Below are 25,795 nucleotides of genomic sequence, written 5' to 3'. Positions count from 1 at the left end.
CGCCCCAGGAACAATAATGTAGGTTAACAATAATCGAGAAAGTGTTGTTTGTTTGCTTGTAGGACATAAGAGGATCAGAGTCTATATGACATGGAGACATAATGTTCCTTAAATCACCACCACAATAAAATATACACGATACAGAGTTATTTTTATTTTCAAACAGAAATTTTTTTTAAAGATTTTATTTATTTATTCATGAGAGACCCAAAGAGAGGGGCAGAGACACAGGCAGAGGGAGAAGCAGGCTCCCTGTGGGGAGCCCGATGTGGAACTTGATCCCAGGACCCCCGGGATCGTGACCTGGGCTGAAGGCAGATGCTCCACCGCTGAGCCACCCATGTCCCTCAAACAGAAATTTAAAGGGACCTTACAAACAGTAAATTTAGAAACACGGTGATCAAAATGCTTTGTAGATTTTCAGCTAAAAACAACCCAAACAACGAAAACAAAAGCAAAAAACAGGGATTTTCAAAAGATTTTTTCAAGTTTCATATGGTTCTTCTAAGAAATGTATAAAACCCAACTGGGCCACAAAGTCCAAACATACATTCCCTCTCTACTGGATCTGTAGGTTCCTCGGAAGGAGAAAACCTTCTGTGAGCTCTCTGCTTTTGCTATATGGACCCATGTCCATAGTCAGAACTCTATTGACAGGTAGGTGTGTGAGATAGACGAGAAGGCTGAGGTCCTTCCCTTCTTTCTGTTGGCCTATCAACAAGAACCCTTCCTTCAGTCCTCAGCAGGAAGGCCATGGCTAAATGGGCCAGCTAGATGGGGTCTCTTGTACGTACAGCTTCTAGGGTCAAACAACAGGCTTGCCTTGTTCTAGGTCCCATAGTACTGATGGAATTGGTTGAACTGATTGGTTATTTTAGGGTTATGCAATAGATATGAATATATAATAACAGATCAAGAGTCAAGAGACCGTAGTCAAGAGTGTGCCTCAAAACGAACGCCTAAGTTCATACCCTGATTACTCGATTTTGTACCCTTTGGGGAGCCTGAGGAGTGAAGACTTAGAATTCATGCTTCTATCCATTGTAAAGAAAAATTTTCCAAATTTTAAAAAATATTTTATTTATTTATTCATGAGAGATACATAGAGAGAGGCAGAGACACAGGCAGAGGGAGAAGCAGGCCCCTGTGTGGATCCTGATGCAGAATTTGGTCCCGGGACTTCAGGATCACGCCCTGAGCCGAAGGCAAATGCTCAACCACTGAGCCACCCAGGTGTCGCAATATTCTCCAAATTCTTGATAGTGACATAATTCCCCAACTAGAAATGGGGTTATTTTATCTGATGAATGTCTTTTTTTCCTGAATATTGAGACTGTTGAGGGAAAAAAAAGTCTTTTGGACTTATAAATTTGCACCACATATAGTACATGTTTAATACTTTTTTATTGAAAAGAATAACAGTTTTTGAAATTGGGGCTGCACTAGAAAATCCACAGTGAATGATCTCCCTACTTATGGGTTATCTTAGCAGATCTCCATCTGCTGAATTGTAAAGGCTTCCCTTCTGAAAACCAAAGCTGCCTCTGGCTGAAGGTTTAGTTGAGTCATAGAACCAGTTATGTAGCTCGTGCTCTAGTCTTTCCCCTTTTGTCCAAAAATAGGAAAGAGTTTGCACTCTAAACAGTTTGAAGTGGTTTTATGAAGTTGTATGGGCTCTGTCCTTGGAAAGGGTGAACCTGAGATGGGTTATCCTAGGAAGGGAGATGCCGGATGAGGTAGCTCAGTGCATGGCACAACATTTGGGGGATAGGAGTTTTATTCTTTTACTGTTTTAATCCCTCGTAAACCCTATGGACTTCTCAGAGCCCTGTGGATCTCAACTACTCAGTAATAGCTTTAATTATCTGAAGTTGGAGGATCACTTTCATTGTATTAGGCAGATCGTTGAGAATTACTTTTATTTTATTTTAAAGATTTTATTTATTTATTTATTTATTTATTTATTCAAGAGAGATACAGAGAGAGAGGCAGAGACACAGGCAGAGGGAGAAGCAGGCTCCCTGTGGGGAGCCCAATGCGGGACTCGATCCTGGGGCCCTGGGGTCACGCCTTGGGCCGAAGGCAGGCACCAAACCGCTGAGCGACCCAGGCATCCCGAGGATTACTTTTAAAATAAACAGAAGAAGATATATGATAAAGGAAGTGACCGGATTTTATAAAGAAATGAACTGCAACTAATTGGTGGAATTTGCCATGTTTCTGAAATGTGATGTTGCAGACTTCCTAGCGTACCCTCCTTTCTCCTTAATTGTACTAGTTTTGCACTTTGAGAAATAAAGAGGGCATGAATAAGGAATCCTCATATGAGAAATGAAGACGTTCATCCCTTTGGGGAAATGTTTTGTGGGGGAAGAGCTGATGAGAATTTATCTAGATGCATCCAAACCAAAATGGCTTTTAAGATAGGACCATTTCAGAAGGGAGTCTCATGAATTTTAACATCGGGATGAGGTCTAACAGTTCTATGACATTTATGATCAAAACCTCTTTGTTTTCAAAAATTTTTTTGGTCTTTTGATTAGCTCAATTTGATTAATTGTGAACAGGTCCCTTTTGTGATGCCAAAAAGTGTGTTTCCCAGCAGCCATTTCGTGGATCTCAACAATAACAGCAAAGAAAAATAATGTTCCTTGAGTTTTAAGCTCAGTTAATTAATAAAATTCAAAGAGGTGTATGGTTTTTGGATTTGTGGCTAAAGCTTTTCTTTCCAGATTTTAATCTGGAGGGAGCATAATTTATTTAAAATGTCTGAAAATGAAGTATTCCATGCATGGTCTTGCTTTATCAATAAAGCAATAGCAATTATTGGAGCAATAAGCTGACATTTATTAGAGCTTTTAATTCAATCATATTTTCTTTTTTACTTTGGAATTTTTTTTCAGTTTTATTATGATAAAATTGACATACAGTACTACATAAATTTAAGTGTATGGCATAAACACGTGGCATATATATTTGTAAAATGGTTACCACATAAGTTTAGTCAACATCCATCATTTCATAGGGGATTGAACTCATATGAGGCAACTCATAGTTACCCCCAAAATATTTTTTTCTAATGATGAAAACTTTTAGGACTTATTCTCTTAGTAACTTTCAAACATAGCATGCAGTAGTGTTACCTCTAGTCATCCCGTTGTGCATTACACCCCCTGTGATTATCTTACAGCTGGAAGTTTGCACCTTTTGATCATCTTTATTCAATCACATTTTTAACTCTTTCCAGTTTGCCATTAGCCATTTGGAAGAATGATGAATAAAGCTTTAGATTTTTTTTTTTTTTTTTTTTGCGTGTGCCTACAAAAACATGATTTTTGGGAGCAGCCTATTTTTGTCTTATGAAATGATCAATAACTTTTTTAAAAAGGGATTTCACCAAAATGTAATTGAATAAGTGTCATATTTAACAAATGAAACCATTCTGTTCTTTTCTAAAAAGAGTTACCTTTAAGTAGTCATTCAGCAATGTGTTTCAAAGAAACACAAATAAAGACTTTTTCTTTTCATATAAAGAGGTTTTTTTTTTTTAAAGAGGTATTTTTATTTGTTCATGAAAACTGGGTGGGGCTGTGAGAAAATTTATATTTTTCTGTGTAAAAGCCTGTGGTAGGCTTTTAGAAGAGGAAAAGTAAAACAGACCCTGGCAAGTTTTAAAACATGTATATATACATATTTCTAGATAACGACTGCTTAAAAATGTCACAAGATTTCTGGAAGGCTTCAGATGCAAGCAGCCGGTGAGATGACATGTGGAAGATAGTAAGAATTACAATTCAAAATGCAGTTTAAAAAAAAAAAAAAAAAGCAGTTTCCAAAATCACAGTCCTTCCAAGCCTTATTCAGTCTAGTTTCCTGTCTAGACATGCAAATTGAACTGAAGAGTTGGACCAATTATTCAGATAATTCAAAGGGGAAAAAAAATCCCCTCACTGAAAACAGAAGATTCGAGGAGACTGAACTATGTGGATTGTTTGTCCTCACTGATCAACTCACCAGATAATTGCTTTTTACCCTGAGAGTTTGAAGAAAACCATAGGATTTAAGTCAGGGAGAAATTTCATGAACATTTCTTTTCTTTTTTTTTTTTTTTTTCTGTGCATTCAACCTCAATGAAATGTGTGTAATTTAAAGGAAAAGAAAGTAAGACTCTTAGAGAATCTTCTTTCAAGAAAATCTAAAGTTATTTTTATGAAGGATAGACAAATTTTGCATCAAGTAATACTCCTTCTCACCCCTAAAAAGTTTTCTCAACACTAACCCTCCAAGTCCCTTTCTTTTCCAGATGAGATGACAAGATTTAATACAAGTTAAAAGAAACTCATTAAGCTATTTGTCAGCTGGAGGTGATACCCTATGGTTTTGTTCACGTGGTATTTGTATATTCTTGTGAATTACACAATATAAATCAAGAAAGGAATTATTACCTGTGTGTCTAGTGCACACGGGGATGGTTATTGATAAATGCTAAAGTAACAGCAAAGCTTTGAAATTATAAAGGTTCAGAAATTCAAAAGTAATTACATTGATCTAGTCAGCTAAAGATAGATAATCTTTTGAAAATATTTTTTAAACCCAGTATGAATATCTTTAAAATTTTTTAAAAATAAATATTCACAGAAAACTGAACTGGACTGCAAATTTCAAGGTAAAAGTCAGATAGATTAATAGTCCCTGAAATATATCAGATATTTAAATTAAAACAAAATTTGAAACTCATTCAAGCCAGAAATGAGTACTGGCAAGACCTGTCATATGCCCTATTAGAAAATTAGAAGCATAATATTTAAAACAGAAATAGTTAAATGAATATTTTTTAAAATGCTTATTATTTATCTCACTTGTTCTGCAAATATAGACTTGTGGAATACGTTCAACAAAATCACATTAATTCCAGTATTGTTTTAAGAAAGTTCCAGGCACATGCAAAATTGAAAAGACAGTTCTTCTACAAATAAAAATATTATCAAAACAATGTTTCCAAGTAGGAGACATGAAATGGCTGTTATCTATTTACAAAAAGCCTAAACTTTGTGATATTAGATGGACAAAATGTAGAAAGAAAACAAAACCAAAAACTAAAATTTCTCCAAATTTAACTTTTAAGATCTTTCAGTATAATTTTATATTTGAAGATTTTTTTAAAGATGGCTAAATATTTTGAACTCTTAACAAAAGCTTTAATAAAACCTGTAGCAAAATATTGGCCTTAATCACTAAATGCCAAAACTAATGGTTACTTTAAAAATGATATAATTATATATTTTTAACTTCATGTATTTTCAAAATAAAAGTAAAAATAGATCATTCTAAAAGAATCTGAAAAACTAAATTTTGATTCTTAACAAATAACCCAAATAACCCATTTCTTTGGCAATTAATTTATAGTTCAGAGATAAAGGAGATAGGAATCATATCTTATAAATATGTTGTAAGACTGCAAGATAGTTTATCACATGTTTATGGGGACATTATTTTAAAAGAAACAGCTTAGTTACAGAGAGAAGATGTTACCCTTACAAACTGCGTTGTTTAAATTTTTGCCAAGTAAGAACATTTTGATGAAGGCAAATTGATAACTACAGAAGTTCATTGTCAATCTAGTCCTGAAATCTGTCTTTAATAATTCAAAAAAGGTTTAAAAAACCAAAATAAGCAATTTTGGACTAATAGTTAACATATGATACTGTTAAAAACCAATACAATTTTTTATTTTTCTCCCATAAGGAATCACAGGCAATATCTGATTTTTAATATGAATTATTTCTAATTCATAACTATGTTTACTTAGGAATAAAATTATTGTAAATATTTAACATTCTTCTTTTGTTTTTAAAAACAGCTTAAATTCTTGATTTTTGAAATACCAATATTTGCAATATTAAAAGAAAGCTGAGTTAAGTTCATTAGTTAAAAGTTTTATTTCCATGAAAAGCAAAGAGCTGCTAAGCAAGCATTAATTGCTTAGGACTTTTTATTTGAATTTTTGAAAAATTGAACTGAAAAAACTCTGCATTATATCTATTTGTAAAACAATAAAAAAGTATATATTCTGGATAGAAATTCTATTTAAAAGCATTTGCTAAAAACCAAAAGCAATCTTAACTATATATAAAACTTTTTCAATTATTTTAATCTCTTTTTAGAATTGTAAAGCAGAATAACATTTTTTTAATTTGAATGCCAAACATTTAAAAAAGTTGGTATCCTGCTGCTCAGATTTCTGTCCCCTTTCCTAGGAATATAAACCTTTAATTTACTTCAATTTATTTGTAAATTCTAAAGATAGAATATACATTTGAGAACTAGTCACATATTTCTTTACTGGCTCTTAAAATGCATATTAAAATAGTGCATTTTTGTTTTTACATACAAATAAACTAGTAGCAAGAAGCAGAAACTATGGGAATTTGAACTTTTCTCACATTTTATTTTTTGAAGATTGCTAAAACAATGATTTAAGGAAAAGGATTATTTTTATTTTATCTAAGACCTGTAGTATACTAGGTAACGTTTTCAAGAACGTTAGGAAAATAATAGCACTGTTTTTAAACTTTCTATTTGCCAACTCATAGACTTACATGAAGCAGCTGCAGCAGATTACAGTGTTGATGCAAAATGTAACTCAAAACATGGATCATAATCACATCTTACTAAACTAAGTATTTGCATTGATACAGAAATAAATGCCACACATCCTACAGGGTAATAATAATAATAATAATAAAGGGTATTTTGCAGAACATGAAAATTATCATAGAAAGAATCAATAAAGAGGGAGAGTCTAATACAGCTTTAGAACCTTCAGTTCCATGGTTAACAAGTTGCATTTACTTTTCTTTACTTTCTTAATGAATTAATCTCACAGAGTTTTGAAAGTTAAAGAGGAACAGCTTGGTTTTAGAAGGTGCTAAAAGGTTACATGTTCTAGCTACCTGATGTTTGCAAACATCCATCCAGTTGTCAGGCATCACCCAGGCAACATAGCCCTGTGAAGTTTTTTGGTTTTTCAGACAGATGTACTGACATTATAAAAACACAGTAATTGATTTTATAGCGATTATATGGAATTATACCAACATTAAAAGAAATGTTTGGGATAAGCCTTGGTATCTCCTGAAATTGCTATCTAAATGTTTAAGTATCAGACTTTGCTTTAAAAAAAAAAAAAAAAAAAGAACTTGATCACAATGAGTTGCATTTTAAAAACAATATATACATATATATTTACGAATTAAAATAAAATGACATGACTTCACAAAAAATCCGTAGCGACATCTTATGAAATAAGAGCCATAGAGGGAAAGTAAAATAGCATTTTACTGTTTTATTACTATTTACCATTATCCATTCACTAGATATTAAAAAACATTTTTAATAGTGATATCTGTTAGCATGTAATTTTTAATTAACTTTTTAAAATTTCATAGTATTAAAAAACTGATATTCTGGTCCCTTATAGAATTTGCCATTTTGTCAATGAAAGCTTAACACATAAATTCAGTTCATTTCTAAAATGTATTTTCAGATATTCTAAATGATATTCCTCTCTTTAGAATTTTATTACATAATTCTGATATAATGCTAAACTTTAAAATCTTGCTCATGATAAATAAATTTTCAAGAAGTTTTTATTTTGCCTAATAAATTTTTATCTGTATTTTAAAATTATTATTAGAAAATTGAAAGCACTGGCAAAATTTTCCCTTTACTAGTTTTAATTTAAGTAATACTAAACTCCCAATATTATTCCAGAAGTTTTTGTCTTATGACTTTTTTTTCACAAAATGCCAAATAAGAAGAAATATAAAATTATCTTTTAAAACGTTTGCAACATGCCACATAAAATAAATATCCCAAAGTAATGATTTTTTTTTAATTGCTAAAGAAATTGGATCCCATCTCAATGAAACTTTCTTTCATCTGGTAAATAAAATTTTTTTCTTTTTTTGTCAGCTTCTCTTGTTTTTATAGTGATATCCCATTTTGCTAAATAACTTTGTATATGAAATTTACCCCAAATAAGAGAGATTTAAGCATTTTCAGTAACATCATTATTGCTTTATGCCCGGCAACTATGAACTATATCTCTTTCACTGGCTATATATTTACCAAAACATCAACAACAACAAACAATGCCTCTGGACTTGATCACTTTTCACTGTCACTACTGATTAGAATTTTAAAATCATTTTTATTTCTCAAGATTTGTTAGGCATTCAGATGAGCACTGACTCACAACTTAACAGGTAGAAAAAAATCAGCTACCCTCTCCCCGCCAAAAAGATGCTGTGCAAATACAAATGTCAAGAAAAACGTACAAGAAGATCACTTCCCTGTTGCAATTCTTCAGGCTACTTTTACTTAAAAACATTATGTCCTAATACAGATTTGTCTGGGTTAGAGCTAGTCTCCAGAGCTGTGTTAACTTTCTAAACCTTTTTTTTTTTAACCTGTATGATAGCCATGGTTGAAGAAATGAGAGATGAATGAATATATAGAAACATACATTTACATTCTTTTGGTTTTATTTATTTATTGTACTCATGGCTCTAACTACACTGTGATACTGTATAGCACCATTGACAGAGATACCTCAAACCTGTCTTAAAAAGTTCCGAGATTCATCTAAAGAATTTTCAAACAAATACTGTTGACTTTTGCAATGCCATTTGACTGGCTTAATCAAAAGTATTAAGGGTTTATACAATATGAGCATTTAAGGATGTCACTCATCTTTACTGATACGATAACCCATACCATTCATATCATAACCACATTCCACCCAATGTCTGAGTCTATGTTTGTAATTGATATGAAGCAATTATTTGGCCAAACATGATCCCATCCCTACCAATCTTTTCCCATGTTACTGGATTTGGGAGTTGATTTACCCAGGCATATTTTTTGAGGGAAACATATACGGGGGGTGTGGGTGGGAGAAATGGAAGGGGTGAAGAAACATCTTTATTTCGGTCTGTCCACAAACTTGAAAAGATCTAGGTAATTGCCAATTCTGATAAAGCCTATTTGCAATTCTTTGCATTGAACAAATTATCCAGACTACTTGACAAAATATAGTAATTTTTATATGATCACAATTTTCCAAATGGGCAGTGTCAAGTGATTCTAATGGAGTCCTACAATGTCTCGGTATTCGAGTTGTGGTCGTGTGCGGTGTTTTTGTTTCCAACAGGAGTTCAATCTGGCTCATTATCTCTAAATGTACCTCAAGAAAGCTACTGTTATTATATTTTTGTTTGTCCTTGGTATTTGCTCAATTTTCTCTGCTTCTGAGTTTTCAATGTCAGGCAAACCAACATAGATTATGGGGTATTTAGTCTAGAAGAGCTCAATGGTCAATGATTGGAACCCCTCAGTGGCCCCATTCGTGGAGCTTATTAAGCCTGCGCAGCGATGTCTCCCTCCTCAGGTGTCACTTCTCTATCTCCATGGAGGACATACGACCTTGGCCGCAGGCTCAGTGGGCCTTAGCACCAATTTTATTTGGTAAATTCCTAATGACTCAGAATATAGCTTTTTTTCTGTATTGAATGATCGCTATGAAATAGGAAAGCCCACAGGGTTGGACTTCCCAGCCGTGACTACAGCTGATGGTAGGTCCCGAAGGGACTTTGCCTATCAATACATTCTCCAGAAACACTTAGTAGGGAGGATGCAGTGAGAGAACTTTTTTTCAAGGTAACTGTATTTAGTCTGTCTCCAAATCAAATACTATATGTTTTTTTGTGTTTGCTTCTTAAAAAAATTGGGATAACCGAAGAGAAATCATAATATATAAAGTACAAATGTAGATGTTAGTTAAACAGAAACTGTTGTTTTCAGATACCAATTCGGTGTCAAGAGACCACATTTTGATTCTGAATCTGGCAGTGACTTGGTGTAAACTTCTATAGCAATTTCTTTGTCTGGAAAATGAGGATGGCACTCGATCTACTGCAGAGATTTCTTACAGGATTAAATGAGGTGGTGTGTGTGGTATGTGGTTAAACATTTTGGAAAGGTGAAATTCCAGGGCATAAAAAGAGAATTGGATGGGAGGCAGACGTTCTGGGTTTTTCAAGCCTGTTGATTGTGTGACTTTGGGCACTCCTCTTTTCTGGATCTGTCCCCATATCTACAATATATGAAAAATGGCCTATGTAACCTATAAGTCATCTTGAAGCATTGACAACCTGTCTTTTGGGATGTTGACAACCTGTCTTTTGGGATGATGATGAACATTAGAGAAGTATTTACTGACAAGATAGCAAGGTTCCAAGCTACACCTGGATGTATGTCCAGGTATCTCTGACAGCCAGAAGGATTTTTGTCTTCATGCCCTGCAATGAGGTATCTTGCCAACGTGTAGATGTGGGCCTGGGCCAAGGTTGGATATTCATCTATCTCAACTTCTGTGTTTCTAAAAGTTCATCTCCTTTTAAGAACCTAACTTGATAGGTGAAAAGATGTTCAAGTTTTCTATTGCCTTAATTAATGTCACCTCTGTTGAAGCTTCGCATTGGCCCTAACGCCCCCAAATGAAATCCTAATAGTCTAGTGGGTTTCTTTTCTTCTAAATAAATAAATAAATAATAAAATAAAGTAACAACAACAACAACAAAAAAACAGAGTACCTCTGTCTCTCAAAAGTTAGGGCTGTTGGATGCTTGGACACACGATTTAGACTTCAAAGGAAATTTAAGTTTTGTGCAGACAGAAAACAGATGGTTGACGGTGTGGCAGGGATAAAAAAAATCTATAAGGTTTTTTGAACAGATACAGATTGAGGAGAAAGTAAGGGATCTCAGGTGTCTATGAGGATTTAATAAGAGAGCTCCAAGTCCTCTTGCAGCAAGAGAACTTTCTAAAATATATTTTAGAAATACACAATTTACACGTTAAGATTTCTTTGTTTTTGGCAACTACTTTAAAAGATTAGAATAAGGATTTTAATACTATAAAAAAATTTTAAAATACATGCTAACAACTATAACATGACCTTTTTAAAAAGGGGGTGGGGGGACCTTTCAAACATTTTCCCTCAGAATTTCTAAAGGCAGCTTCTAATTTGTCCAGAGTGTGGTCAATCCTAATAGGCACCAGCTGAGCTCCTTTTGAGCCATTCTGTTAAACGAGACCATTAAAGTTAATACCAGAAGACAGGAAGGCCCCATGTCAGGAGACTGAATGAACAATGAAAAATTATATACATTTTTTTCTCTTTCCCTCCATTTCTTTTCACTGTAGGAATTGTTCTCTCTGTCACTCTTAGCAGCTCTGGCCTAGAGGTACCCTGCAGCTACCCACTGCGATGAGCTCTGGGCCCCAGGAGAAAGGAGCCCCCTTATCAGTACTTGAGCCTCTGTAGGGATCCAGTCATGATCCTGGGTTCTGGCAAGGCTCCACGTCCCGCAGCATGTCCTGCTCTGTCCCTCCTCCCACCTTCTCACCACCCCAGGCAGGTGGAGACCATTCAGGGGGCAGGTGGGTGACCCCCCCACTTCTGCAGTGTGTGTGGTCAGCAAGTGACCTGAGAAAAGAAGGATGGGGCAAATAGGCAGCCTCTTTTTCTTCTTCTGAAAAGTTGTCCAAAAGGTCAACCCTCAGTCTTTTGGTTTTGGTAGGTATTCTCTACCCTATCCCTGGCTTTTTAGTTGTCACTTCCTTCTTTTGAGCTCTTTGTCATCTATCGGAGAAGAGAATCAGTTCAGAAAGCCATATGGCCTTGGTAAGTCATTTTACCTCTCTTGTCTCCCTCCGCAGACTGAAGAAGTTGAATTAGATGATCTCCAAGGCTCCTTCTGACTTTAAAGACCAATGTTTCTAGTACCAGGCGGGTAGAGGTAATCGGTGTGTTTATTAGACGAGTAGGTGAGGCGGACATTCTGTTCTTTGGGCAGTGGGATGCCTGCTTGTACTGTAAACTTCACTGGCAAAGTAACTCTTTAGAGGAAAAAAATCCCTTTCCTGGGAGGCATTTAAAGTTTTTTGTAGTGTTGGTGTATGTATGAGTATGTGTTATTTAGAGGTGGTTTCTTGTAACATCCCTGAGCGCGGGCAAGCAGGGATGATGTGGGCACAGCTGGCTGTCCATCCTGGTCAGCCCTGGGGGGCTCTGCAGCCAATGTCATTGGTCAGGGATAGACTTCTGAGTTTTAGGATCCTATAGATCTTTTACAGCTCTTTTTACTTCTTGCGTATTTGCCATTTTTTTCTTGCATTGAGGCCTTTATTCAGGAGAATGGTAAGGGGAGGTGGTCAGCAGCTAAGTTATTTATTGATCTTTCTGGAAAGTTTTTGGTGACTAAAGGAAAAGATTGAGGACTCTCTTCTGGTTCTGGTTTCCGACACTTCCTTTGGTCCCGTTTTGGAAGCAGCTCACTTTGACTTCCTCTACATAAATTACCATATCAAGTGTAAACATTTTTATGCATGTATTTTTGCAAATGGGCACATGGGCATGTTGGCGTGTCTTTCAGAATGAGGTTCTTAAGGGGGTGGCATATGGCTGAGTGTTGATGGCCATGCCTTCCTCAATTCTGACACTATCAGATTTAAATATTGTCTCCTTATACATTTCTTATAGTTCCTTTTTAAAAAGAGGGGGGAAATGGAGAAAAGGATAACATGGTGTGCTTTGGTTACAATGGAAGGAAGAGACACCTTTATCTTGTTCCCCATACAGTTTCACCTCAGTGGGGGAAAAAATGTGTGCGTGTCCTTAATTATTGCAGTCATATATAAATCAATTAAAATGATATTTTTAAAAAAGATTGTTATTTATTTATTTGAGAGAGAGAGCACGAGTAGGGTGAGGGGCAGAGGAAGAAGCAGGGAGCTGAGCAGGGAGCCCAATGAGGGCTCGATCCCAGGACCCCAGGATCATGACCTGAGCCAAAGGCAACCACTTAGCCAACTGAGCCACGCAGGGCGCCCCTAAAATGATAATCTTAAAACAATAACGTCGCACACATTATTAAGGTGATTTTGTGGATTCAGGGACACGGGGAAGACGCGAAACATAAAGGTTAAGACAGGATGTTCCAACCAGTGTTCTCCCCCTCAGTACTGTGAAGGAATAGCCCCCGAGATAGTTTCAAGTGTCAGAGCTTGCAAAACCCTTGACTGTCTCCTTTTGTTTACATCGATTTTTGAGAGACTCCTATATACATGATCATTACTAGAAAAGCAAGTAGTTTGCAGACAGAATTGAAGCAAAAAGATAATCTTGGCTTATCTATTTCTCCTTCTGATTATTTCCTACAAAAGGACAAGAGAGACCTTTTACCCTGGTCTTTATGACTGAGCAGGACTTAAAATTTATGTCAGGTCAATTCCTAGTCTCTCCTCTCCTCACCCTCTAAAAAAATCCTCTTTATTTCTTACTCCTCAAAAACCCAGCTAATCCAGTTATCCCCTCCTCCGATGGATTGTAATCTTAACTAAATGGAAGGAGAAGTGATTTCTTTTTCCCTCTGAGTTTCAATGAATTTGACTCTACAGAAAATTACCACCTTTGCATCTTGTGCAGATTGGACTGTGTAGACCTGTACTGAATAATTAGACAAAAGAAGCCCATTTAAAACTATGTGACTGTATTTAGGGTTTTGTGGCCCCTTGTCCCACTCCCTTTGCTCCCCAATGCACGCTGATTATGGAGGGAAAATATATATTCGAAATCCCACCATCTCTTTTACCCAGTGTGTATCAGTGTTTGATTTATCGTAACATCTCCAACAGGCAAATTAGAATCTGGCCGGGGCGTCTGGGTGGCTCAGTCAGTTAGGCACCTGACTCTTGATTTTGGCTCAGGTCACGAGCTCAGCGTCATGAGATCCAGCCCCAGGTGGGCTCCAAGCTGGGCATGGAGACTGCCTCAGGTTCTCTCTCTGCCTCTCCCCGGCCTCCCCAAGTGGGGCATGGCCTCGGAAGCGGGGCCTTCTTGTCAGTTTTGTAGGACTGACCGTGGCGTTCTGGTTACGTAGGAAAATGTCCTTACCCCTGAGATGCCCACAACGGGGCATTTAGGAGTAAAATGCCATGGTGTCTGTCATTTCCTTTCAAGCACCTCAGCAAAGAAAGAAAGACAAAGCAAATATGACTGTTAACTGTTAAATAGATAACGTGCATGGATGTGTGTTACACTCTTTACTTTTCTTTGCTTGAAAGTTTCCAAAACAAATTCTAAAAAAAAAAAAAAACAACTTGACATCCAATCTCCTAGTGTTAAAAAATACCACACATATTAATAAAATAAAACCTTGTTGAGATAATTATTTGTGTGTGCACCAGAGTGGACCACAGATTTGAAATGTTTCCAGACTGATAGACTGAACATTCTCAGGTGGCGCTTTAGTTCTTAAGGGTGTGGCCATTAATGCACAAACCAGTACAAAATGAAAGTCCGGGGCAAAAACATCACTTATTTTATTTTTTGAATGCATTCAGAAGTCTAGGATTAAAGCTAGAAGAAAGGCATGTGGCAGACATTACAAACGAAGGTGTACTCCTTTTTATTGGCTTGAGCTAAATGCTAAGAAGTTTGGGGCACTGACCTCAGGACAATGTTCCTTGAAGAAGATCATAGAAGGGAAGGGGTTTGAGAGCCCTGGCTTCTGCGATAAGAACCTGAGAAGCAGTGAGAGGAGCCGATATGATGCTAGAAGCTAACTGAAAGTCCGAAGATAATGATACAAATCATGACAAGATAAGCTGTGCCAAGATTATTTCATTCTATTCTTGTTTGGAGTTACCAGGTTAACGCACTTCTTACAGATTCTTCTTTTGTCTTTTACATATGTTATTTAACTATGTTATCACGACAGTGGCTGAGTTGTACCCGAGTAACGTAACACTTTTTTGATGTGTTAGCATAGCACTTGTTGATAACAAAATGTGTGTGGTTTATTGATGTACTGCCATGAAGACGTAGGAAAAAAATATACCCCCAACAGTGAAGAAGTAGTTCTGTGTAGAACTCTAGTGCGGAGCCCAGCCTCAGCTGTGTCGACGTTATGCGCTTTGATTCTTTACTGTACACAAATGCATACTCAGATCTACTGTTATCACACTTAATATATCACACTGATTTGAAAATATTAATATTACCTGCACAACCCTTGCAAGCCCCAGTTTTCTTTATACAGGGAAGGAGATCTTTCCTCCTGAACCCGTATTTCTTTTTAAGTAAACACTACCTCCCAATGTGGGACTCAAACTCATGATTCTGAGATGAAGACTTGCGTGCTTTACTGACTGAGCCGGACAGGTGCCACTGTTTTTCTCAATAAATAAATATAAAGTGGGCTCCTGCTCAAGCATGGGGCCTCTGGTGAGAAATGCATCCCACCAGGTCATTGTCACCATCTGCAAAGACTTTCAACCTATACTCAATATGGAGGCAATTTTTTTTAAGATGTTAGGTATTTATTTGAGAAAGCGAGAGCGCGCAGGGGGAGCGGCAGAGGGCAAGAGAGAGACTCCAAAGCAGACTGTGTGCTCAGGGCAGACCCACCGCGGGGTCAACACCACGACCCTGGGATCCGACCTGGGCCGAAATCCAGAGAATGCGCTCAGCCCACAGAGCTCCCCCACCGGGTGCCCCAATGTGGGGGTGACTTTTAACAGACGGGAAGCCTCTGGAAAGCTCGCTCTTCCCAAAGCTGTTAGAGGTTGTTGGTTTACTGGTAGCAAAGCTTAGCCATGGGTTAGGAGGCGGACGCAGGCAAGTCCAGAATCCTTGATTGCTTGGAATTTGCCTTTCAGCAAGAAGAGTCCAGTTCAGTAGGTAAAGCCCCAGCCTGAGAAACACAAGAACATCGAAACACAAGTACATCGTTTTTTGAAATCTTAAAATTTAAGTGTATCTGAAGTTAACACTGCATTCATAAATGGTATTTTTTTTTTAAGGAAGCAGGTGCATTACTCCTAGGTCCCAGTCTTTCCACTAACTAGTGACCTAACTAGAGATGAAGATGTGTCTTCATCTGCAAACTGAGAGCTCTCCCATGAAATAACTGATGACATTTCCTCAAACTCTTTACTCTGTGCCAGGCACTGTTTTGAGTGCCTTACATTACATTTCTTTCATATTTTTTCCCCCAAAAACACTATAAAGTGGATATTCTGGTTAGGCCTAACTTATCTGTTAGAAGACTGAGAGAATCAAGTGCTGGGTGATCAGAGAATTTTAGAGGTGGGAGGGTCCATGGAAATCATCAAGCAGAGGCAGTACATCAGGGGGTTGAGGGTGCAAGCCCTGTATCCAAAATGTGTGGTTTTCAGACTTGGATCCTTCACTCATTAGAAATAAACCTCAAGCAAATGACTTAAGCTGTGTTTGCCTCAATATGCTCATCTGTGAAATGGGGATGATAATATAATCCGCATTATCCGGGTGTTCGGATTAAACGTGCCGTGCTTAGAACAGTGCCTGTCGCCTAGAAAGCTCCCGGAATGCTATAGATGAGGGTGAGGACCGTAGGCCTGGGTAAGTGAACATTGGAGTTTTCTTACAAAAATGTGTTACAGTGTTATTAAGAGATTCCCCAGTTAGGTCCGGAAAAGTCTGCTGGTGGTAGTGATGGTTTTAATGAAAGAATGGAGTTAGCATTATCAGTGATACAGAACGGTTTCTTAGAGGAAGAAAAGTATTAGGGTTGAAGAAGCAAAGTGAAGAGGGGACCGTTAGCCCCGAAAGGCAGAAAAACGTGTGTTGTGTTGTAATTCAGCAAAAAGTTTACAGGCGTGCAGTGACAGCAGCAGCACGTACAGAAGTGAGGCCCCAGTTTGGGTGCTTCTGTGGAGTTATTCCAATTTCTCTGGATCATCGGAGACACATATAGAATGCTGGTGCTAAATGGGACCTTGGAGATTGTCCTGCACAACCCCCTCATTTTACATTTTGCAGTTTCTGTGAAGATAGAGTTTGGTGAAATTTAGCCAGCATCACAGTACAGTGAAACCAGGAAAAATTTTGGTGTGTTTAAAGAGGGATTTCAAGTAAGGAGGAAGAGACAGAGGGAGGGAGTTCCTTCCATTTGGAGTCATACCCAGCTAGGAAGGCAGGGTACAAAAGACTAGGATTTCCCCCCCTAATTAAAAGAGGGAGGAATAGAAGGGAGGAAGAAGGAGAAGAAGGGGGAGAGAGAGGATACTCTTAATTTTATGCCAGACAGTCTTAGATTGGATTTGTAGTTAACGTTTCAAACCCAGTGATAAGGAAAACTCTTATTTTATTATTCCTAAGAACTTGGTTTCCTAAAATGGAAAGGAAGTTTGGGAGAGAGTTTGGCAGTGTTGATTGTTCCAGCAAATGAATTAATCCATTTGCAGCTGGTGTTGAAACTGGGAAGTGGTTAACGTTAATCTCTTACTGTTTAGGATGAATAAATCTTGGCTTTCTAAAAAAAAAAAAAAAATCACTTTTCACTAAGTATATGCTTAGTGCTTTCTTTTAAATAACGGAGCGTCTCAATAGAAACTAATGAGTCAGATTAATTTGGCATGGAGTTCTGAGCAGGGGAGTGGGGCAGGAATCCTCTTTCTGAAGACTTGCAATGCTCTGGTGGGCTCCCTTTACAGTTCACAGAGCCAGGTGGGGCTGGAGGGAGTTTCTCTGAGGGGTTTAGAGGCTCCCCACTGTGCTTGCTCCCCAGTTACAATAGCAGGGGATTACTGAATGAGGACCAGTTCCTCTGATTACGTGGAGGAAAAGAAGCCAACAGCACCGAGGCTGAAGCAAGGAGAGGATTTTTATGACTATGAACCCATTTGTGTATTATTTTTTACAAAAAGCATTCACCTACCATATCAGTATTTTAGAAAGAGGCTTTTAGTTTGGGCTTTTTTTTTTTAATTAAAAAGGAAAAATATTGCCATTGTTCCCGGCCATATTACTGTTTGCACTGTGGAGGGGTTTGGGGCTACTGGAGGTTCTCCATACTGTGCCCCTGCACCTTGCCCAACACCACAGCCCACCTCCATTGCTGGGAAAAAGGCTTCAGGGAAATGGGTAGAGCTGAAGCACGAATGCCCGATAGTCTAAGTCTTTTTTGCCTTTTGATTGGGCTCCCACATGATGACCTGCTGGTCTTGTCACATTGTGTGATGGAATCAAATTGGAGACCAAGAAACTGCATGATTACAGGCTTATCAGGAGCAGATGAGAAGGCGAAATGAGAGGCCCAAGTCAAGCGTTCAGTCTGGGTGGAGGCCCAGTAGGTCGAGCTGCTTCTGACCTAGAAATTGGTTGGACCCTGCGCAGTTCTCCGACCCTCAAAAGAAACCTCTGCTTTGCACCTGCACGATCATTCGGACCACAAAGGACATATTAAAAACAAACAAACGATGGCTTAGGAAGTCAAAGGTAGTCAAGAGGTGATGTAACAAAAAGGACCATTTTAGTGCTTGGGCATATGAGTTTTATAGGTTCCCTCTCGCTGGAAAGCATTAAGGCTAGGAGCTGGACACTTTCGGTGACGTGACTGGTGGCATCTGTGCTTAGCTTTCTTGCCCGTGGCTCTAACCCTCCATGCTCTCCAACCTTATTCATCCCTATGAGGACTCCAAATGGGATGTCCTGGTGAAGAACAGGAAACGGGGGGATCTGGTGAACGAAAGCCCACCAGTCCCTCGAGATGAGTGAACACTGGTCGTGTTTGGAGTATGGAGAGGTGGCATTAGCCGGACTGGTATATGTATCAAAACACAAAAACAAAATTAGAATGTGCCCTCGAATGTTGGGGAAAGGAAAGTCAGACAAATCTTCTTGGTCTGTTAAAAAAAAAAAAAGAGCAAAGTGGGGCATAGCAGAGTCATGTAGAGGGAAGCATTACAAAATAGCTCTATGAAAAGAAATTTAGGGGAGAAATAGTATAATTAATACTCATTTTCCCCTTCTGGAATTGGAAATAGTAGATCCTTACATGCAGTTAAGGGAAAATGTAAAGATTCTGAAATTTTTCTAGGCAGAAGATAATTTTTCTTTGGAAAGAAGGAGTGTGAGTTAATGAATGTAAACTTGTATTAAAATGGGGAAAAATTATGAGCAGAAAGAGGGAGAGGGCGGAGCATGACAATTGTTTTTAAATATTCGGTCTAAGTCTTACTCTGTCTTAAAGTATTTACTGTTTCTTAGAGTATGTCATGTGTTAAATAACTCTTTTTTGGGAAATTGATTTGAAGCCAGAAAAGCCTTTGAAAATTACAAAGTTTAAGATTTGGACTTTCTTCTCTCACATATTTAGAAATTTAGCCTATAGAAACTACGTGTAAAACAGACATTATTATGTATTAGAAAACATATTAAAACGGATTAGGATAGTTAATGATATATATCAAGGAGTATTAAAATTATGGAGTCTTTAATAAGATCCACATGATATGTCAATAGCAGAATAAAGTGTGGGACAACTAAGTATAGGAAACTATTACCTTGTGATGGTTCTGTGGCAAAATTTTAGATTAAAATGAGGATGAAAAAAAAATAAAATGAGGATGATATTTTAATTGGCAGCACTGATTTAATTTAATTATATTTAAACCTTGCTGTTTAAAATTAGGACTCAAAAAATTCAAATATACATCATCCTATTATGATTTTTTAGAGTGATCATAATCATTAACTTGTATCTTTTTTATTTCTATAGGAAATGTCAAGTTTTATCCTCTAAAGAACCTCAGAGACTTTTTTAAAGGTGAAACTTTTCATCTTTAGGTAAGGAAACGTTTTCTGTTGTTTATCCATCTATTGAAAAGAGAACATTTCATTTAGAGGAAAGAAGTATCATGAACTTAAGCTTTGCCTATGCTAACTGATATAAGATATTATAAAGATGATAGAGAGCTGGGTTTTTAAGTTAAATAAAACAAACTAGTTGAAAATTTTTCACTAAAAAAATTCATTTGCTGGGGGGGAAAAAGTCCCTTTTTTTGCATTTTCTAATAGACGGACATTATAATAGGATTCCCATCAGGATCTTTTCCAAGTATTTAAGATATAACAAAATGAAAATTATATTTTGCAAAATCTAGGGACACCTAGAATATCCCTAAACATAAATATGAACGTATGTGATAATAAAAAAATAGACTATTTTGATAAATGTGAAAGACTGGTCACTGCTTTAAAAGCAGGCCAGTGAAATAAAGTTATTTAAGGTTTGGGCGGTAACAAAGAAGCTTAAACTCTGGGATATACTCACATGCTAGGAAAATATTGCTTTGTAGGGTCAAAATGTAAATATAAACAATTTGTTTAATCAGGCAAGAGCCTTTCCTTTGTGTGTAACTTCTTTTCACTTTCTATTTGTGTCATACTGGTAACATATGAAAAGGGAAGACAGCTAACTTTTTAAGCATATTAAAATATTAGCAACTCACTCAATTTTTGGCAGTAATTCTATTAGTGCAGTTTACTTGCATGAACAGTATAAATCACATTTATGAAAATTAGATGTTTTAAAGCAGATAAACTAAAAATACAATTAAAACGTCTAAACAAAATTTAGAGATGCTTTGAAGTATTTTATGAAGTTAAAAGAACGAAAGAAGCAGTTAGAGAAATTATATATAGAATCTGTTGTAAAATATGCAAATCTGTACATTCTAGCCTTCTCACCAGTACCACATTTGGAAAAAGAAATAAATTGCAATGTTTGTCTTCTGTTAATTTATATTCTGGAGAGTAAACAAGACTTCTCCTGATTTTAAATACATGAAACAGCTACATATAAACATTTCTAAGAGACACAGTATAGAGGTTTCGGTTTTTAAGAAATACACGTAAAAATTCATGTGGTTAAACAGAATCTAAAAACTTTGAGAGAAAAGTACTAAATTTTTTATATGGATTTGAAAAATTCATTTCAAGAATAAATTTTTCTCCTTATAAAAACATTCATATTAATATCAAGCATATAGGTTAAGACTTACTTAAATTACTTAATTAGGATATATTAAACTTCTAAGTTATTTTTAAAAAAATAATTTTGGTAATCTGAAAAAGATTCTAACATTATTTCTAATGTACTCTTTAAATAAAGTCCTTTAATATGTCAGTTTTTAAATCTTATATTTTAAAAGATAAAAAATGGAAAAAAACAAACCTTGTAATAGAAAATATAATTTTATAGTACTGAGAAAAGAGTTGTAAGCATTTTATAAATATATGAAGAGATCAGTTTCATTTCTGACTTGTTTTTGAGACTTTCTTATGAATCGTATATTTTAACATCAGAAGAATAATATATAAAATATGGTTTATATTTTTATGGTCTAGCAGATATTTAAAAATAGAAAAAAATGCAACTTTGCCTAGCTAAATTCTAACCAAGATAAGATGTTGTTAAAATTAGAAAAATACAGAAGCTAAGATAGTATAATAAACTAAGATGTAAAATATATAAATACATATATATTTTATGTCTTGACATATAACATCTTAATTGTTAATGAAACCATATACAGTAACATGAATGAAAAAAGAAGAATGATGCAGAAGTATTTTCTTATTGTAGTTTACTAAATCAAAAAAAATTACTAATAAGCTAAATGTAATGTTAAGGGTCATGTTTAAATTTAAAATTAGATTTTGTTGAGTTTTGCTGAAGACGTATCTTTCCTAAAAGACTTTGGGGGTTTTTTGTGTGTGTGTGCTAGGATTTCTAAGTTTTGTGATTTGAAATCCATGATACATTTTGAGTGCCCTTTCAAACGGCAAAATGTTTCCGTGTTAAAATCAGACCTTATGTACATTTCATTTTATATTTTGGTAGGAGAAAAAAAGCAGGTACTGTAGGAGAATTCTAGTTTTGTTTTTCGTGCATGCATCAAATACCAAACAATTATTCTGTGTGTCAGTCGGTTACACGTCTGAGCAAGTTACAGTTTGTGTAAAGAGTATCTTACACATTTAACTTATATTGATGATACAGTGACCCCTAAATACGATTGTCATCTTTACTGAAATTATGGGCAGTGTATTTAAAAGAAGTGCATTTTAAAAACTTATTTTTAATTGAAACGAGGAACTTTAAAAGGGGTTCTCTCATCAGCAAAATGTGTGATTGTGCAGTTTTCTCAAAGAATGCACTCTGGGTTTTCTTTTCAAACTATATGAAACTGTCTTTTGGCTGATTGCTTGCTAGTTTTTAAGGTCAGAAAGGGATAAAGTAGGAGTGCAGGCTATTTCTGATTATTTTTCTATCAATCGAAAGGAAAAGGGAAAACAGTATATATTGGCACAACAGAGTTTTTCCTTTAAAAAAAAAAGAAAGAAAAAAAAGAACTTGAAATCGAAAAGATAGATTGCCCATGCCTTACGTTTCTTACTGGGACTTGTTTGGAGTTGCATACATTTTTTGGGGGGTGGGGGGAAGTTCATCTTAGGGAACGTGGAGTTAGAGACCACTGCAGCCAGCTGTAGGACTGCCCTCCTCTGTGGTTGGTGCCCAGAGTTTAGAAGCACAGGTTTTTGAGTTGGTAAGTGTTGAGAACCGGAATATCCGTGTTACCACAACCTAGGAAAATGCCAGAAAATTAAAAAGGTGAAGGGGCATGTTAACCGCGCCCCCCCTCCCAGTGTCTGGCCCCGCGGGGAGGGCTCCGGGGACCGCGCAGGGAAGCAGCCGGCCGCCGGGACCCCGGGGGGCAGCTGCGGCGGCTCGAGGGGGGCAGGAGGGCAGCGAGAGGGCACGAGCGCGCCGCGTGGCACAGAGGGCACGCCGGCCGGGCGCCGGGGCAAGGCGGTGCAGCAGCTGGGACCCCGCGGAGGGCAGCGGGGCTCACGGCCCGGCGCCCCCACAGGGTTCGCCGCGCGCCGCCCGGTGCACTCTGGGAGTTGTAGGCCGCGGGCATTGTGGGAATTGTAGGCCGCGGGCATTCTGGGAGCTGTCGTAAAAGCTCGCTCTTCGGGCGCGATGGCGGCCGCTGAGGCGGGAGTCGGGGTGCTGCGGCCGCGGCGGGCTCGGGGGGCTCTCGGTGCGGTCGGGAGGCCGCCCACAACCCCCAAGCTGCCGAGGGCCCGCCGTGCGGGGTGCGTTAGCGGCTGCGTTGACGGCGGGGCCTGCGGGAGCGCGGCCTTCGCCCTGGAGACCCCGGGGGGCGCAGCGCCCAAGCGCCGGGGCGTGCGTGCTCGGCCGCGGTGTGGACCCCGCCCCGCCGCCTCCCCGGGGCGCCGGGGCTCTGCGCTCCGAGGCCCCGCTCCCCCGTCCTGTTGGGGCCCGGGCGGTCGCTGTTCCCTCTGGGGTTGGGGGAGCGTGGCGGCCGGTGGCTGAGCCTAGTCCGCGTGCTGCCCGGGGGGGAGGGGCGGGGGGCGCCGCACCTGCCCCGCACCTGCCCTGCACCTGCCCCGCACCTCCCTCGCGGGGGGGACCTCGGGCACGGCCTCCTGCAGGACGCCGTCCGCTTGCACGTGTCCCTGAACTTTTGGGAGCCTCCGGAAGACTTCTTTTTTTTTTTGCACGCGTTTGTAGAACAGTATTGTGTGCAAAAAGGAAAAAAAAATGCATTGAAAGCCAGCCCCACAAGCATAATGAGCTTTAGCCCTGGGGCAGGCCCTTCACCCCAGAGGTGCTCTGAGGTTGGTTGCGTCTGCTTGGCATGTTGGGACATTTGATGTGACTTGTTTTTTTTTCTCTTTTTTGCATGATCTCCACGCTTGAGTCCAGGGAACGCGGCGTACTGACGGGTCACGGCAGGAATCGGGACCTCAGGATGCGGCCGGCTGGCCCCGCAGGTCAGTGCCTGTCCTAACACCCTGCGCAAGCGCAGCATCCGAGCCGTGTGCTCTGACCGCCTGGTCGTGGTGTGTGACCTGGGGCCCAGCCACCCGGAGAAGCTGCTGCTTACACACCAGTCTCCCCCCCCCCCCCCCCCAATCCCCACCCTCCAAGTCGAATTGGCATCTGGAAAGTTTTTTCATTCAAGTTTGGTGAAACCGGGGATTTAAAATAAGGGACAGTGGTGTAAAGTGGTCTTGGAAATCATCCATCAACGGTTAGTTTTGCGGGCTGGCCGTGTGACAAAAGATTCCTAGAGTGGGAAAAAAAAAAGTTGTTCTTTTTCTTGGTATTTCCAAGCCCGCAAAACCTGTTTCTCTGTCAGTTTGTTGGACTGCTTTCATAGATGATGTTTTGTGACCGGCTGAGTTTTCCTAACCCACCTTTTGTCTTGAGTTTGCTTAGTACTTGAGTATTTGGAAATTTAGTAATGGTAGAGAGGGTGACAAAGCTGGATGGGTTTCTTTCTGTTGAATGTGATTTTGGAAAACAGATTGATAGACTGATGCTGTTGGCTCGCTAGTCAGATCTCAGGAAAGTATTTCCTTCACCCTGACCTGCCCTCAGTGTATCGCAGAATATTAACTAACTTGCCAGTTGAAGAAGATTGAAAAAGGTACTTTAAGATGGTCTTTATTGTTCATATTTGTGGCTGTTTGCTGATGTAAAATGCGGGTGAGTTGGTTTTGTATCTTAGGAAGAGTGAATGGCTGGAACTTGTAGATTTATGGAATCATGAATCTTGTTGAAAAGCTCTCAAAACCAACGACAGCCACAATTTGCTTTAAAGAAGATGCATACAGGGACGCCTGGGTGACTCAACGGTTGAGCATCTGCCTTTGGCCCAGGGCGTGACCCTGGAGACCCGGGATGGAGTCCCACATCGGGCTCCCTGCACGGAGCCTGCTTCTCCCTCTGCCTCTTTCTTTCTCTCTCTCTCTCTCTCTCTCTCTGTGTCTTTCATGAATAAATAAATAAAATCTTAAAAAAAAAAAAAGAAGATGCATACATTTTTAATGGCCAGATTATTTCTGTGACTCAGGTACTCAGCAGATGATTCATTTGAAGGTGATTGGTGAGTACATAGGAACTTGCTTTGGTAAGTTAGATACGTTTAGAAGTAAACGTATCTCTGTATTTTCAGAGAGCCCTTCTGGATGTTTGTGAGTAGCCACATCTCTAAAATGGTGAGATTTTACACCCAAGCATTTTCACATTTAGTGCCTGAGGCCGTTTTGTACTCTGCTTTCTACCTTCATCACTTGAATTCTTCTGCTGGTGTGAGGTGTCTTGAAATACACCAAAGTCAACTATACATTCAGAAAAAAAAATTGGTAAGATCCACTACCTTCTGGAGAAGATAATTACTAAGGTTGTGGCTATGTATTTGTTAAGTGTGTCAAAAGTGATCATTTTGAAACTTAGCCTGTGTGTGGTTTTGATGAAACTCCTTTCCATGAATTGTAGAACCAAAGTGTAACTGGTAACATTTGCTTTTTTTTTTTTTTTTTTTTTAAAGTAGGCTCCACACCCAATGTGGGGCTTAAAGTCATGACCTGAAGATCAAGAATCATACATTCTACTGACTGAGACAGCCAGGCACCCTACTGGAAATATTCTTGACACACGTGTTATAAATGAAAGCCTTTGGGTTTTTTTAGTTTTGGGTGGGTTGGTTGTTTGTTTTGTTGTTGTTGTTAAGATTTAATTTATTTATTCATGAGAGACAGAGAGAGAGGTAGAGGGAGAAGCAGGCTCCCAGCAGACCAGGGAACCCGATGTGGGACTCAGTCCCAGGACCCTGGGATCATGACCTGAGCTGAAGGCAGATGCTTAGCTGACTAAAACTAAGCCACACAGGCGTCCTGAAAGCCTTTAGTTCTGGTGTTCATTCAAAAATAAATACAAACTTACTTCCAAATAATACAGTGTGGAAGATAACAAAAAATTAAGTTTTTTATTCAAATTTTAACCAAAATTTGGAAACACTTGGG

At 38.4% G+C, this 25,795-nt stretch overlaps 1 long non-coding RNA gene across 1 annotated transcript in view; it reads left to right on the top strand.

Annotated features, from left to right (window-relative positions):
• The window catches only part of LOC119864204, a 67,912-nt gene extending 45,232 nt beyond the window's left edge, over positions 1-22,680 (top strand). Inside the window, exon 3 of the long non-coding RNA XR_005373306.1 lies at positions 19,671-22,680. This is a non-coding gene — a long non-coding RNA (uncharacterized LOC119864204). The remainder of the gene's footprint in view (positions 1-19,670) is intronic.
• The last annotated feature ends 3,115 nt before the right edge of the window (positions 22,681-25,795 follow it).

The sequence above is a fragment of the Canis lupus genome, chromosome 18 (assembly GCF_011100685.1).
Source record: "Canis lupus familiaris isolate Mischka breed German Shepherd chromosome 18, alternate assembly UU_Cfam_GSD_1.0, whole genome shotgun sequence".
In the NCBI taxonomy this organism is placed as follows: domain Eukaryota; kingdom Metazoa; phylum Chordata; class Mammalia; order Carnivora; family Canidae; genus Canis; species Canis lupus.
The sequence above is the reverse complement of the archived record's forward strand: the minus strand, read 5'-3'. Positions and strand labels throughout refer to the sequence as shown.